The sequence below is a fragment of the Kogia breviceps genome, chromosome 19 (genome assembly GCF_026419965.1).
Source record: "Kogia breviceps isolate mKogBre1 chromosome 19, mKogBre1 haplotype 1, whole genome shotgun sequence".
NCBI classification, from domain to species: Eukaryota; Metazoa; Chordata; class Mammalia; order Artiodactyla; family Physeteridae; genus Kogia; species Kogia breviceps.
This window is the reverse complement of record NC_081328.1, coordinates 7,575,163-7,588,393: the sequence shown is the minus strand read 5'-3', so window position 1 is coordinate 7,588,393 and position 13,231 is coordinate 7,575,163. Positions and strand designations below refer to the sequence as shown.

Genomic DNA, 13,231 nt, shown 5'->3' with positions numbered 1-13,231 from the left:
AAAACTGAATCACTTTTCTGTACACTAGAAACTAACACAACGTTGTAAATCAACTATACTTCAATTACAAAAAAAAAGATTACTGGCCTATAATCTATAAGATCATGAGGGCTGGGGAAATACTAAGAAACTATTCCAGAATGAAGGAGACTGAAAGAGACATGACAACTAAAGACAACACATGATTATGAATTGGATCCTTTTGTTTCTATAAAGGACATTATTGGGACACCTGAAATGGTGGAAATGTATCAATGTTAATTTCCTGATTTTGTTGCTTATATTGTAGTTATGTCAGAGGAGGTCCTTCTTGCAGGAAATCCACACTAAAGTACTCAGGGGTGATCAGGCATCCTATCAGCAACTGACTCTCAAACGGTTCAGGGGTGGGGGGGAAGGTATTTTTACCATACTTGCAGCTTTTGCATAAATTTGAGATTGTTTCAAAATTTAAAAATTGTTTAAAATTACCTAGTAAAAATTTTGCCCCAAATCCCTGACCCCCATCTGGCTACCCCTCCCCAATAACAGGTAACCATATGGCCTGATGTATTCTTTAGAGATTTTCTTTCTAATGTATATATAAGAATGAAGGGCTTCCCTGGTGGCACAGTGGTTGGGGGTCCACCTGCCGATGCGGGGGACGCGGGTTCGTGCCCCGGTCCGGGAGGATCGCGCGTGCCGCGGAGCGGCTGGGCCCGTGAGCCATGGCCGCTGAGCCTGTGCATCCGGAGCCTGTGCTCCGCAACGGGAGAGACCACAACACGGAGAGGCCCACGTACCGCCAAAAAAACAAAACAAAACAAAAAAAGAATGAATAATCCAATGGCCACAACTTAAGAGGAACTCTATAATACAGAGATGTCTGAATCACAATTTGCTAGAGGATCTTGAAACCTTGCCAGGGCTCCAGACCCAGCTCTGGGTACCTTGCCCCTCAGCCCCATAGCTCTTGGGGATGCCCAGTCTGGGTGCGGAGCCCCCGTTCTCATGGCTCACCTTACCAGGATGGTAACTTGCATTCTTCATCCTCTTTCTCTCTTCTCTCAACAAAAGTGATACGGCTTTGGGCTTCCCTGGTGGCGCAGTGGTTGAGAATCTGCCTGCCAATGCAGAGAACACGGGTTCGAGCCCTGGTCCAGGAAGATCCCACATGCCGCGGAGCAACTGGGCCCGTGAGCCACAACTACTGAGCCTGCGCATCTGGAGCCTGTGCTCCGCAACGAGAGGCTGTGATAGTGAGAGGCCCGCGCACCGCGATGAAGAGCGGCCCCCACTTGCCACAACTAGAGAAAGCCCTCGCGCAGAAACGAAGACCCAACACAGCCAAAAATAAAAAATATACATTAAAAAAAAAAACCTGTTTTTAAAAAAAAAAGTGATACGGTTTTAAGGGGGAGGGGGAAGGGGTGGGGGGGGAGTGAAACAGGAGATTGGGGTTAGCAGATGTAAGCTTTTATATAGAGAATGGATAAACAACAAAGTCCTACTGTATAGCACAGGGAACCATATTCAATATCCTATGATAAACCATAATGGAAAAGAATATGTAAAAAAAGAATGCATATATATGTATAACTGAATCACTGGGCTGTACAGCAGTAATTAACACAACATTGTAAATCAAGTACACTTCAATTAAAAAACAAAAAGGAGGGGCTTCCCTGGTGGTACAGTGGTTAAGAATCTGCTTGCCAATGCAGGGGACACGAGTTTGATCCCTGGTCTGGGAAGATCCCACATGCCGTGGAGCAACGAAGCCCGTGCGCCGCAACTACTGAGCCTGCGCTCTAGAACTCACAAGCCACAACTACTGAGCCCATGTGCCTAGAGCCTGTGCTCCTCAACAAGAGAAGCCACCTCAATGAGAAGCCTGTGCAACCTGAAGAAGAGTAGCCCCAGATCACCACAACTAGAGAGAGCCTGAGCGCAGCAACAAAGACCCAACGTGGCCAAAATAAATAAATAAATTTATAAAAAGAAAAAAAATTTTTTTTTTTTTCGGTACGCGGGCCTCTCACTGCTGCGGCCTCTCCCGTTGTGTAGCACAGGCTCCGGACGTGCAGGCTCAGCGGCCATGGCTCACGGGCCCAACCGCTCCGCAGCATGTGGGATTTTCCTGAACCGGGGCACGAACCTGCGCCCCCTGCATCGGCAGGCGGACTCCCAACCACTGCGCCACCAGGGAAGCCCAAGAAAAATAAATTTTCAAAAAACAAAAAAGGGAATTACAAAAGGTAAAAATGAAAAACAGAAGTCACACAGCTTTGCAGAAATAAAATGATTCTTGCTCAAATAGCTCACCCACCCAAGCCACCCACCCGTGGGAAACATAAAATATGTCAGAACCTCATTTGGGGACATTTAGATTTTCTTTCAGGGTGATACTTCAAAATGTTCAATGCATCCAAAGCTTGATTAACATTGGTTTACTTCAAACAAATACAATCACCAGTAAATACATTTCCATTCTAAGTAAAGACAGAGAACTAGAGACACGGGGACTGTGAGGAAGAGAAAAAGGCTGAGACAAAATTTCAAGCAGAGGCCAGGCACCATGGGGGTGGGGGAGGGGAACTGTTGTGTCTCCTGGAAATACTGGTCTCCAGTTAATGTTTTATACTCAAACTTGGGGGCTTCCCTGGTGGCGCAGTGGCTAAGAATCTGCCTGCCAGTGCAGGAGACACGGGTTTGAGCCCTGGTCCGGGAAGATCCCACATGCCGCGGAGCAACTAATAAGCCTATGTGCCACAACTACTGAGCCCTCGTGTCACAACTACTGAAGCCCACGTGCCTAGAGCCTGTGCTCTGCAGCAAGAGAATCCACAGCAATGAGAAGCCCACACACCACAATGAAGAGTAGCCCCCGCTCGCCGCAACTAGAGAAACCCCGCGCACGGCAACGAAGACCCAACGCAGCCCCCCCAAAAGTAATAGTAAATAAATAAAAAATAAAGTTCCTTTAAAAAAAAAAAACAACCTGTGCTGGAAAGAGGGACTTTCTCCTTTCAACATGGAGTCACAGAGGCCTTTCCCCATAGCTTCTTCTACAGCAGAGCTTTTTCCTCATCACATCCACTGTCATTCCTCATCTCTCAATTCAAGAGCTAAATTATTGTTCCCCAGGAAGGAATTCTGGGAGCACAAATTCCCTCCAGGTGGAGGCCCATCCGTAGGACAGGCTCTTTACACTTGGCCTTTTACAAGTCCTCCTCAGACACAGCCTGTTACTTGTTTTTGGTGGGGGGTGGCGGTGGTGGTGGTATTCTTTTTCCGATTCTCTTCCATTATAGATTGTTACAAAACATTGAGTACAGCTCCCTGTGCTATACAGTAGTAGGTCCTTGTTGGTGATCTGTTTTATGTATAGGAGTGTGTGTAAGTTAATCCCAAACTCCCCCGGCCCCCTGCCCCCAACCTGTTACTTTTTTCAGTGCACAGCTCCTCTCTGTGGCCCTGACCATACCAGGCTCCACTAAGGCCTCCTGAGTCCCCTGAGGGTTCACACTGCTGTCAGCCCCTGGCTTGAAATGAACATGGCCTTTCAGAAACCTCGCTCCTTAAGGAAGCAGGACCTTTTTTGTCCACTTACTTATTTAACAAATGTGTTTGAGATGCCCACTGTGCCCGGCAACGGCTCAACACAGAGGATGCAGGGGGACAAGATGGCGCCCACGCTCTGTTGAAGGACATGGGAGACAAAGATTTAAATTACACATTTAAGTATTTAACTACAATGGTAGCAAGTGCTAGGAAGTAGACATCCAGGAGGCCATGACAAAGCATATCACACTGGAGGTTCCTGAGACTACCTTAAAGAAGAGACCTATGAGTTGAGGGAGGTCGATGAGTGGGAATTAACCTGGAGAAGAAGTGGTGGTGGTGGAGGTAAATGTGTAATCACTGACAAGTGTTCAGCAAAGAAGGTAATCTGAGTCACCTGACTTTTAAAATTTTATTTATTTATTTATTTTCTGTGGTACGCGGGCCTCTCACTGCCGTGGCCTCTCCCGCTGCGGAGCACAGGCTCCGGACGCGCAGGCGCAGCGGCCGTGGCTCACGGGCCCAGACGCTCCGCGGCACGTGGGATCTTCCCGGACCGGGGTACGAACCCGTGTCTCCTGCATCGGCAGGCGGATTCTCAACCACTGCGCCACCAGGGAAGCCCTTACTTATTTATTTTTTAACATCTTTATTGGAGTATAACTGTTTTACAATGGTGTGTTAGTTTTACTTATTTAGTTTTGGCCGCGTTGGGTCCTCGTTACTGCATGAGGGCTTTTCTCTGGTTGTGGAGATCAGGGGCTACTCTTTGTTGCGGTGCGTGGGCTTCTCATTGCGGTGGCTTCTCGCTGCAGAGCACGGGCTCTAGGCACATGGGCTTCAGCAGTTAATGGCTCGCGGGCTCCACAGCGCAGGCTCAGTAGTTGTGGCGCACGGGCTTAGCTGCTCTGCGTCATGTGGGACCTTCCTGGACCAGGGCTCGAACCCCTGTCCCCTGCATTGGCAGGCGGATTCTTAACCACTGCGTCACCAGGGAAGTCCCTCGACTGACGTTTTTAACAGAGTATTCTTAATAAGAAGATAAATCACCCAGTTTTAAAAATGAGCAGAAGATTTAAATAGACACTTCCCCGAAGAAGATACTTGGCTGGCAAATAAGCACATGAAAGCATGCTCAATCAACATCATCAGACATTAGGAAAATACAAATTAAAACAAGAATGAGATATCCCACTAAAATGGCTATCATCAAATAGACTGACAATACTAAGTGTTGGCAAGGATGTGAAGAAACTCGAACTCTCAGTCACTGCTGGTGGGAATTTACATAAAGCAGCCACCTTAGAAAACAGTTTGGCTGATTCTTAAAATTTTTAACATAAACTTACCATAGGACTCAGCAATTCTATCCTTAGGTATATACTCAAGAGAAATTAAAACATACAAAGTCTTTGTCCACACAAAGACTTATACCAAATGTTCACGGCAACATTTTCCATAATAGCCCCAAACTGGAAACAACCCATGCATCCATCAACTGATGGACGGATAAACAAAGGGTGATATATCCACTGAGTGGAATACTATTCAGTAGTAGTAAGAATACAGTATCAGTGTGATTTACTGACATACTCTAAAACATGGATGAATCTCAAAAATATTAGGCTAACTCAAAGAAGCCAGACTACAAAAGACTAAATTCTGTATAATTATATCTATACGAAATTTCCAGAAACGACAAAACTATAGAGACAGAAAGCAGATCAGTGGTTACCTGGGGCTGGGGGTGGAAGCAAGGAAGGACTGCAAAGAGGCCCAAAGGAAATCTCTGGGGTAACGGAAATCTTCGAAAACTGGATTCTGGTGATGGTTGTACAACGGTATCAATTTCCTAGAACTTGTCTAACTGTACCTTTAAAATAGTTGAATTTTATGACATGTAAATTATGCCTTAACAAAGCTATTTAAAAAGAAAAAAGTTGGGCTTCCCTGGTGGCGCAGTGGTTGAGAGTCCGCCTGCCGATGCAGGGGACGCGGGTTCGTGCCCTGGTCCGGGAAGATCCCACACGGGCCGCTGAGCCTGCACATCCGGAGCCTGTGCTCCGCAACAGGAGAGGCCACAGCAGTGAGAGGCCCGCGTACCGCAAAAAAAAAAAAAAAAAAAGTCATTCTGGGATAGGGGGCAACAAAGTTAAAGATAGAAGTTTAGAAGACCTGGAGTGCCTTCTCTTATGCTTTTTTCCTCGGATTCTCGTCTCCAGAAGTGAAACCTCCCTTAAAAAATAATCACAGAACCACCTCTCCACAGAGAAAGCTGGAGTAGTGGCGCAGTCTTATACACTCTGATACAGCAGACACTGAGACCAGCATGAGGAAATCATTACAATTAACACGAGCAGTCAGGTTGTGTTGACGTCACAGTTTGTTTAAAAGCAATCAGGAGTTCCCTGGGGGATCCAATGGTTAGGACTCGTGCTTTCACTGCTGGGGCCTGGGACAAACAATGATAAAAACAGTTGGCCTTAAAGATACATATAAATCTCCATCTTTAGTGACAGAAAATTAACTCCCAACTTTTAAATTAACAGCCACCACTCTTATCCCCTCCAAGTTTCAAAATCCACGGGATCTCTTCTCCACTCCGTATACCACCTAGCAGAGGAAGGCACATACTGAGGACCACGTGACTGCATTTCAGAACATCTCCATTTCCATCTCCCCACTACTCTCTCTTCTTCGTCTCCATTCGTCTTTCCAATGTCTTTTCTATGCTTGGTATCATGCTTCTTTCTCGTGGGTTCTATTATTGCCGAGTTGCCCTTAACAACCGTGGGGCTGTTATATTTGTAAATATTTAGAAACTGCAAACCAAAATGTCAAACTGTTAAATAAAACACGTTCTTGTTTCCTACCCTGACATCTACCTTCGTAACAACTTGGCAGGCCAGGTTTGAATTTAGAATACTCGCACCCCTTGGAATATCGTGCTAGAATAGGGAAGCTTAGAGACAGGCTGCCCACCCCCAACCCCGGGCTGCGGCCCACCATGCTTTTCTTCCCACCCCCAGCTCCGTCCCATACCCGGAACCTCATATGCACACCTATGGACACCCCAGCCCAAGTATCCAAGCTCTACCCTACCACACAAACAGCCTCACCCTGGCATCGTCCCTGAGGCCTTGGGGTGTGTCCTATTCTGGCGGCAGGACCCACCCTTGATGGGCTGGAACCAGGGGAGAGGTCAGTGTAGGCCCTGGAAATGGACTTGGGGCCATTTGGGCAGGCAGTTTGGGAGTCCTGGTACTGACAGTGTGGTCTATTAGGAAGGAGGAACACAGGTCAAGTCTCCCTGACCCAGAGGAACCCTTTACCCTTTGGGAGAAGCGGGGCTGGAGGGGGGCCAAGGTAGGTGGCCCTGCTGCCCAGGTCCAAGGGCAGTACTGATTGTCTTGCTAAATTATATTATAGACTTCCTGATATTCATCCATCCTTGTGATTCTGGAATAAACCCTGCTGAGCCATGGTTTTTTATATACTGCTGGATCCTATTTGCTAATGTTCTACATAGGAATTTTCCATCCGTATTCATAAGTGACACTGATCTCCAGTCCTCTTTATTTGTGCTAACATTGTCAGGTTTTAATATCAGGGTTATGCTAGTTCTATAAATTGAATCAGGAAGCTTTCCATCTTCTATGTTCTGTAACAGTTATTTTGTTCCTTTTAATATGTGAGGCATTTATAAAAACATTCTCATTATAAAAAAAAAAAAAGTTCAAACCATACAGAAAAAGCAAAAATTCTCTCTGACTCTCCCTTCAAATCCTAATCCCCTGCCTAGAATTGACCACATTATCTTCTAAACCTTTTCATTTCCATATATACACGTACATCTATATAATTTGGTACTTTTCTTTTTTACAGAAATGGGATTAAATTCCACATGCTGAATTGCAAGGTTTTGTGTTTTGTGGGCTTTTTGGTTCTGTTTTTACTTAGCAAATTTATGTCTTGGAGAACTTACCACGTCAGTATACACAGACCTGTCTCATCCTATTTAAATGCTATATAATAGTCCATAGTATGGATATATATATTTATATTTATATATTTAAAATTATTTCCTATTTAGGAGCGTTTAACGGGTTCCAAATTTTCTTCATTATTATGTGGCTGAAACACTTTTCATAGCATTTATTACTGCCTGACTTTACCCTATTTAGTCATTTGTTAGTTTGTTTATTGTTCTGGCTGCTCCCACTGGAACTTCTTTAAAGAAAAACATTTCCTGCTCTGTTCCTTGCCGTGCCTAAAACCGTGTCTGCTACACAGTAGGCACTCAATAAATATTCACTGAATAAATGGATGAATGAAAGAGCATCTTTGTAAATGGCTCTTTGGGTGTACAGGCTATTGGTTCTTCAGATTCGGTACCTAAAAGTGGAGCTTTCAGTCAAAGGGTCCAGGCATTTAAAATATCAATAGATACAGTCAAATTGACCTCCAATCTGACTGATTTATACTTCCACAAACAATATACAAGAGAACCTGTATATTACTGCTGTTCTAATTTGTATTTCATTGGTTACTACTGTAATTGATCCTGTTTTTGTTTCTTGGCCACATGGAAACTCTTATTTGTGAATTACTTGTTCCTATTTTTTTGTCCCTTTTCCTACTTAGTTACTTGTGTTTTTCTTATTGATCTGTGGGAGATTTTTCTTTATTTTGGAAAAAAAAATTGTTAAATATGTGACCATTATTTCTCCTAACCTGTTGCTTTCTTAAAATTTTTATTTATATATATATTTTTTTAAATTAATTTTATTTAATTTATTAAAAGGATATTTTTGGCTGCATTGGGTCTTCATTTGCTGGGTGTGGGCTCTCTCTAGTTGTGGTGAGCGGGGGCTACTCTTCGTTGTGGTGCACGGGCTTCTCCTTGCGGCGGCTTCTCTTGCTGTGGAGCACGGGCTCTAGGAGCACGGGCTTTGGTTAGTTGTGGTATGCAGACTCAGTAGTTGTGGCTCGCGGGCTCTAGAGCACAGGCTCAGTTGCTCCGCAGCATGTGGGATCTTCCCAGACCAGGGCTCAAACCCGTGTCCCTTGCATTGGCAGGCAGATTCTTAACCACTGTGCCACCAGGGAAGCCCTAACCTGTTGCTTTTAATTTAACTTTGTTTATATTATCTTTCTAGTTTATGATAAATAAATAAATAAATATATACATATATATATATATATATATTTTTTTTTTTTGGCTGTATGGCTTGCAGGATCTTAGTTCCCTGACCAGAGATTGAACCCAGGACCTGGCAGTGAAAGTGCCAAGTCCTAACCACTGGACCACCAGGGAATTCCCCAAATATGCTATATTTTAATGAATCAAACTTACATCCTTCCTTTATGCTTTTCCCTCCAATTTGAATCTTGTTTAATATCTATTGACTCACCTCTGTGGATAATGAGAAATTTATCATATTCAAGCATAAAGGGTAACCTTTCTAACTGATATTCATTACTTGTTAGACATTATAATTTAAGTGGAATATGGCTTTCTTCATATGCCAAATAAGGGATTTTATCCCATGAGCTGAATGTCACAGAACATTTTTAACTTATCGGCATGATCTTTCATCTTAGTCTTTCTCTTGTTCACAAGTAGACCCACCAAGGATGAAAATGATCTGCAGTATTAAGTGAATGCCAGCTTCAAGGCAGCGGACCCAGAATACAGAGAAAGATGGGCCCCTACAGGCCCCATGGAGGTCAGCCTCCCATTCTTGCCAGAGCGACTGATTCTCACCACTTCCTTCAGTCCCACCAGAATCTGGTATCTCCCAATCACATTTGTCTGTGGGGGGGGAGAGGGAGTTAAAACGTGAGCTAGGTCTCAGACTTGAAGTCTGTTGCATTTTTAGTCAGAGTTGGTTCCCTGGTCTAAACTTTGCAGAGCTCAGGCTCCAGACGCGCAGGCTCAGCGGCCATGGCTCACGGGCCCAGCCGCTCCGTGACATGTGGGATCTTCCCGGACCGGGGCACGAACCCATGTCCCCTGCATCGGCAGGCGGACTCTCAACCACTGCGCCACCAGGGAAGCCCTGGTCTAAACTTTTAAACCAGTAAGTTGAACCTCTTTTCTTTCTCTCTAAACACCATCCCAATCTAAGTTAGTGCTTGGGGCTCAATAAGTATTTGTCAACAACTCCTCTTCCTCCTCTTTCTCCCTCTCCCCCTTCTCCCCCCACTCCTTCTCCTTCCCCTTCCCCCCCACCCCACCGTTTCCTCTCCTCCTTGTGGATAATCAGTAGCCCTTTTGAGAAAAGCCCAACTATCGGGGTCAGTGGTTCTCAACTGGGGGGTGCATAGCAGAATCGCTTTGGCAGCTTAAAAAAATAGACTCCTGGGCTCTACCCTAGATTTGGCTGAATCAGGATCACCAGGGCCAAGGCCGGGACTTCTGAAACGTTTAAGATCTCCCCAGGTGAGACTGATGTGCCGTCAGGGTTGAGAACACCCAGGTCTTGAATCTTGACACATGACTTTATCCTTGAACAACAGTTTAACCACCAAAGAGGATTCTGTCAGCCAATGTGACTAATTCTAAAGGACAAATGACCCAGTTTCTTCAGCAAAATAAATGACATGAAAAACAGCAGGAGAGTGGAACGTGTTATAAACCAAAAGACTTGAAACATACACCCAAATGCAATGTGTGGACTTGTTTGGATCCCGATTTGAACAAACTAAAAATAGGCATTTCTGAGACAATGAGAGAAAAACCAAACTATTTTATATTAAGGAATTATTAGTTTCGCTGGATGTGATATTGTTGTGTTAAAAACACAAAGTCTGTATCTGTTAGAGATAAATACTGATGTATTCGGGGTGACATGACGTATCTGAAATTTGTTTTTAAATATTCCAGAAAAAAAAAAATGTGGGCGGAGACGATGAAGCAAGAATGGCAGAGTGTTGCCAACTGTTGAAACTGGGAGATTGGTACAAGGTGGTTCTTTGGACTATTTTGTCTACTTTGGTATATGTCTGAGAATTTCAATAAGGAAAACACCTTAAAAGAATGATACCATCGTAAGGGTTTGAAGACCCAGGCTCCTCTCAAGTCTGCTTTTCCTGACCCAGCCTCATCTGGGCCTTGTCAGCATCTCCCTTTGGTGGTTTATTTTTCTCTGGATGTAGCTGATTGGATCAAGAGGCTTTTCACCGGCTTTCCCTGTACGTCCCTTACCTGCTTCTTCTGCCTTGCAGGGGAGTGGAAAACTAGATCCGGAGGAATGCTTTGCCGCTGACATTCTACATTTTCTAAAATCAGCGCTGGAGCAGGAAGCCTCGTCGTCAGAGCTTCAGGGGGCGTCTTCCCTCCTGACCTTCAAACCTTGCCTACATGGCCCCGTGGGCACGAAGAGCCCTGGATGAGGCTGTAGAGCTTAGCCCCAAACATCTCTCAGGGGAGGGGGAGTGTGGCATCCAATCAAGCAGGTGAAACACAAAGGCAAGGTTTTCTCACCGAAACCATCTGAGAAGAAGAGCCAGAACCACCGGAGTCCAGCCTTAGTGGAAAGGAAAGCACCCGGAAACTGGTTTCTCTCTATTGTGTCTTATAAAGTTATTATTTTTCAAACTCGGTTTTCTTAATTTTTAACTTACGAGTTGTATGTGTGTGTCTTTAATAAAAACGAAGAGAAGGATGCTCACTGTACAGCTATCCACGCTCTGACTGTAGTCAGACTTTTCAAACACCTTGACAAAAGTCCCACCAGGGGGCTTCCCTGGTGGCGCGGTGGTTGGCAGTCCGCCTGCCGATGCGGGAGACACGGGTTCGTGCCCCGGTCCGGGAAGATCCCACATGCCGCGGAGCGGCTGGGCCCGTGAGCCATGGCCGCTGAGCCTGCGCGTCCGGAGCCTGTGCTCCGCAACGGGAGAGGCCACAATGGTGAGAGGCCCGCGGACCGCAAAAAAAAAAAAAAAGTCCCACCAGTGGCAGCTTCCCCTAAATTCAGGCAAAGTACCTTGGAGGCAATCGACCACCTCTTCAACTCGCATGTCTCAAGTCCAACTTCCATTAAGTCGACAAAGGTCACACAAGGACAAAGCCATTTCCCTGACTTCTCTCTCTTGGCCTCTTGGCTTTTCCTGGACTCGCCAATTCCGGTCACCATGGCCCAGTTTCCTGATTCAGGCTGCTTCTACCTTCACTCCTTCACGACACTATCATCATCTTCGACCTTCTTCTAAGCTCAAATTCCTTTTCCTTCTGATTTTCCTCCAAAGAAGGTGGAAGGTAGAGGTGAGATGGAGGAGACCAGAACCTGCACGCTACTGGCTTCCTGGAGACAGGCCCACTGTCCACTCAGCCACCCTCCTCCTGCTTCATTATTATTATTATTATTATTGCGGTACACGGGGCTCTCACTGTTGTGGGCTCTCCCGTTGCGGAGCACAGGCTCCGGACGCGCAGGCCCAGCGGCCATGGCTCACGGGCCCAGCCGCTCCGCGGCACGTGGGATCTTCCAGGCCCCGGGCACGAACCCGTGTCCCCCGCATCGGCAGGCAGACTCTCAACCGCTGCGCCACCAGGGAAGCCCTTCATTTTGTTTTTTTCTTTCCCTCCTGCTGGGCACAGAGGGGTCGCCGTACTCTCTCCGCTGACTGATGTCGCTTCATATTTGGGCCAACCATTACTTTGTGCTCTTAGTCAATGAAGAGGCCGGCTTTGAAACCCACTCCTTGGCAGCCCGCAGTGGAGGGCAGGGCAAGCATGGCACTGCTTGTGCCAGAATCAGGAGCCGGCTGAGGGCATTGCTCTTCACGACCCGAAGCACCCTCCCAGAGTCTGTCTTGCCAGGTTTAGCCTTGACATCCTGCGAAAGACGGCCAGCGAAAAGTCCCTTCACATTCGTCTCGTGTGTAAACCAGTGGCGGTGCTCAGACCTGCAAGCTCTAGAATCGGGTTCCAGCTCCCCCTCGCCCAGCCCGCCACTTAGCGGTGGTGGGACCTTGGCCGGGCAATTTAGCCTCGATTCTCTCATCTTTACAGTGGGCAGAGTAGTGGAACCAAATGAGATAGCATGCCTTCAGCACCCAGCATGGTGGGGTACATAGCAATTATTTAGTAGCATGACTACTAGGTAAACAATCTCACTGGCCCTTCTAGAACTTTCTACCTCCTGATTTTGCGGTGGAAGAAACTGGGGTTTTAAGACGTTCGGAGTGTTGAGGAGGGGGCTCTGGCAATTCAGGGGAGAGCCAGGTGGGAGTCAGCTTCTGACTTCCAGGCCAGGGTTCATCCTTACCGGCCAGCTGGACGACGCAGCCCCCTGGGAAGGGGCTTTGCTTGGGGGACCTGAGGCTGACCCAGGTAATCAGGAGCTGGACGGCTCATGTCACACACTCCAGGAAGAGCCACCCTGTTTGCAGCTGTGCACACATCAGATCACCAGGGAAGCTGGGAGGGACTGACATATAACACATCACACTCCCGAGACCTACCCCAGGCCATTAGGTCAGAGTGTACCAGGCCCGGACACCAGTAGCTTGTAAAAGCTCCCTCGTGTTTCTCTGTGTAGCAGGGTCAAGCTCCCGCTCTGTGCTAGAGGCACAGGGGGGTGCACTGCTGGAAGAATCAGTCCCTGTTACTTGGAGCGAATTAGAAGACGGGGATCACCAAAGCCGCATCTCACCCAGGGTGTACTCTCTAAGGATGCTT

General features: G+C 46.5%; 1 protein-coding gene across 2 annotated transcripts in view; it reads right to left on the bottom strand.

Annotated features, from left to right (window-relative positions):
* MYH10 (myosin heavy chain 10) overlaps positions 1-13,231 on the bottom strand; it is a 195,963-nt gene that overhangs the window by 181,765 nt on the left and 967 nt on the right. The gene's annotated exons all lie outside the window — the stretch shown is intronic.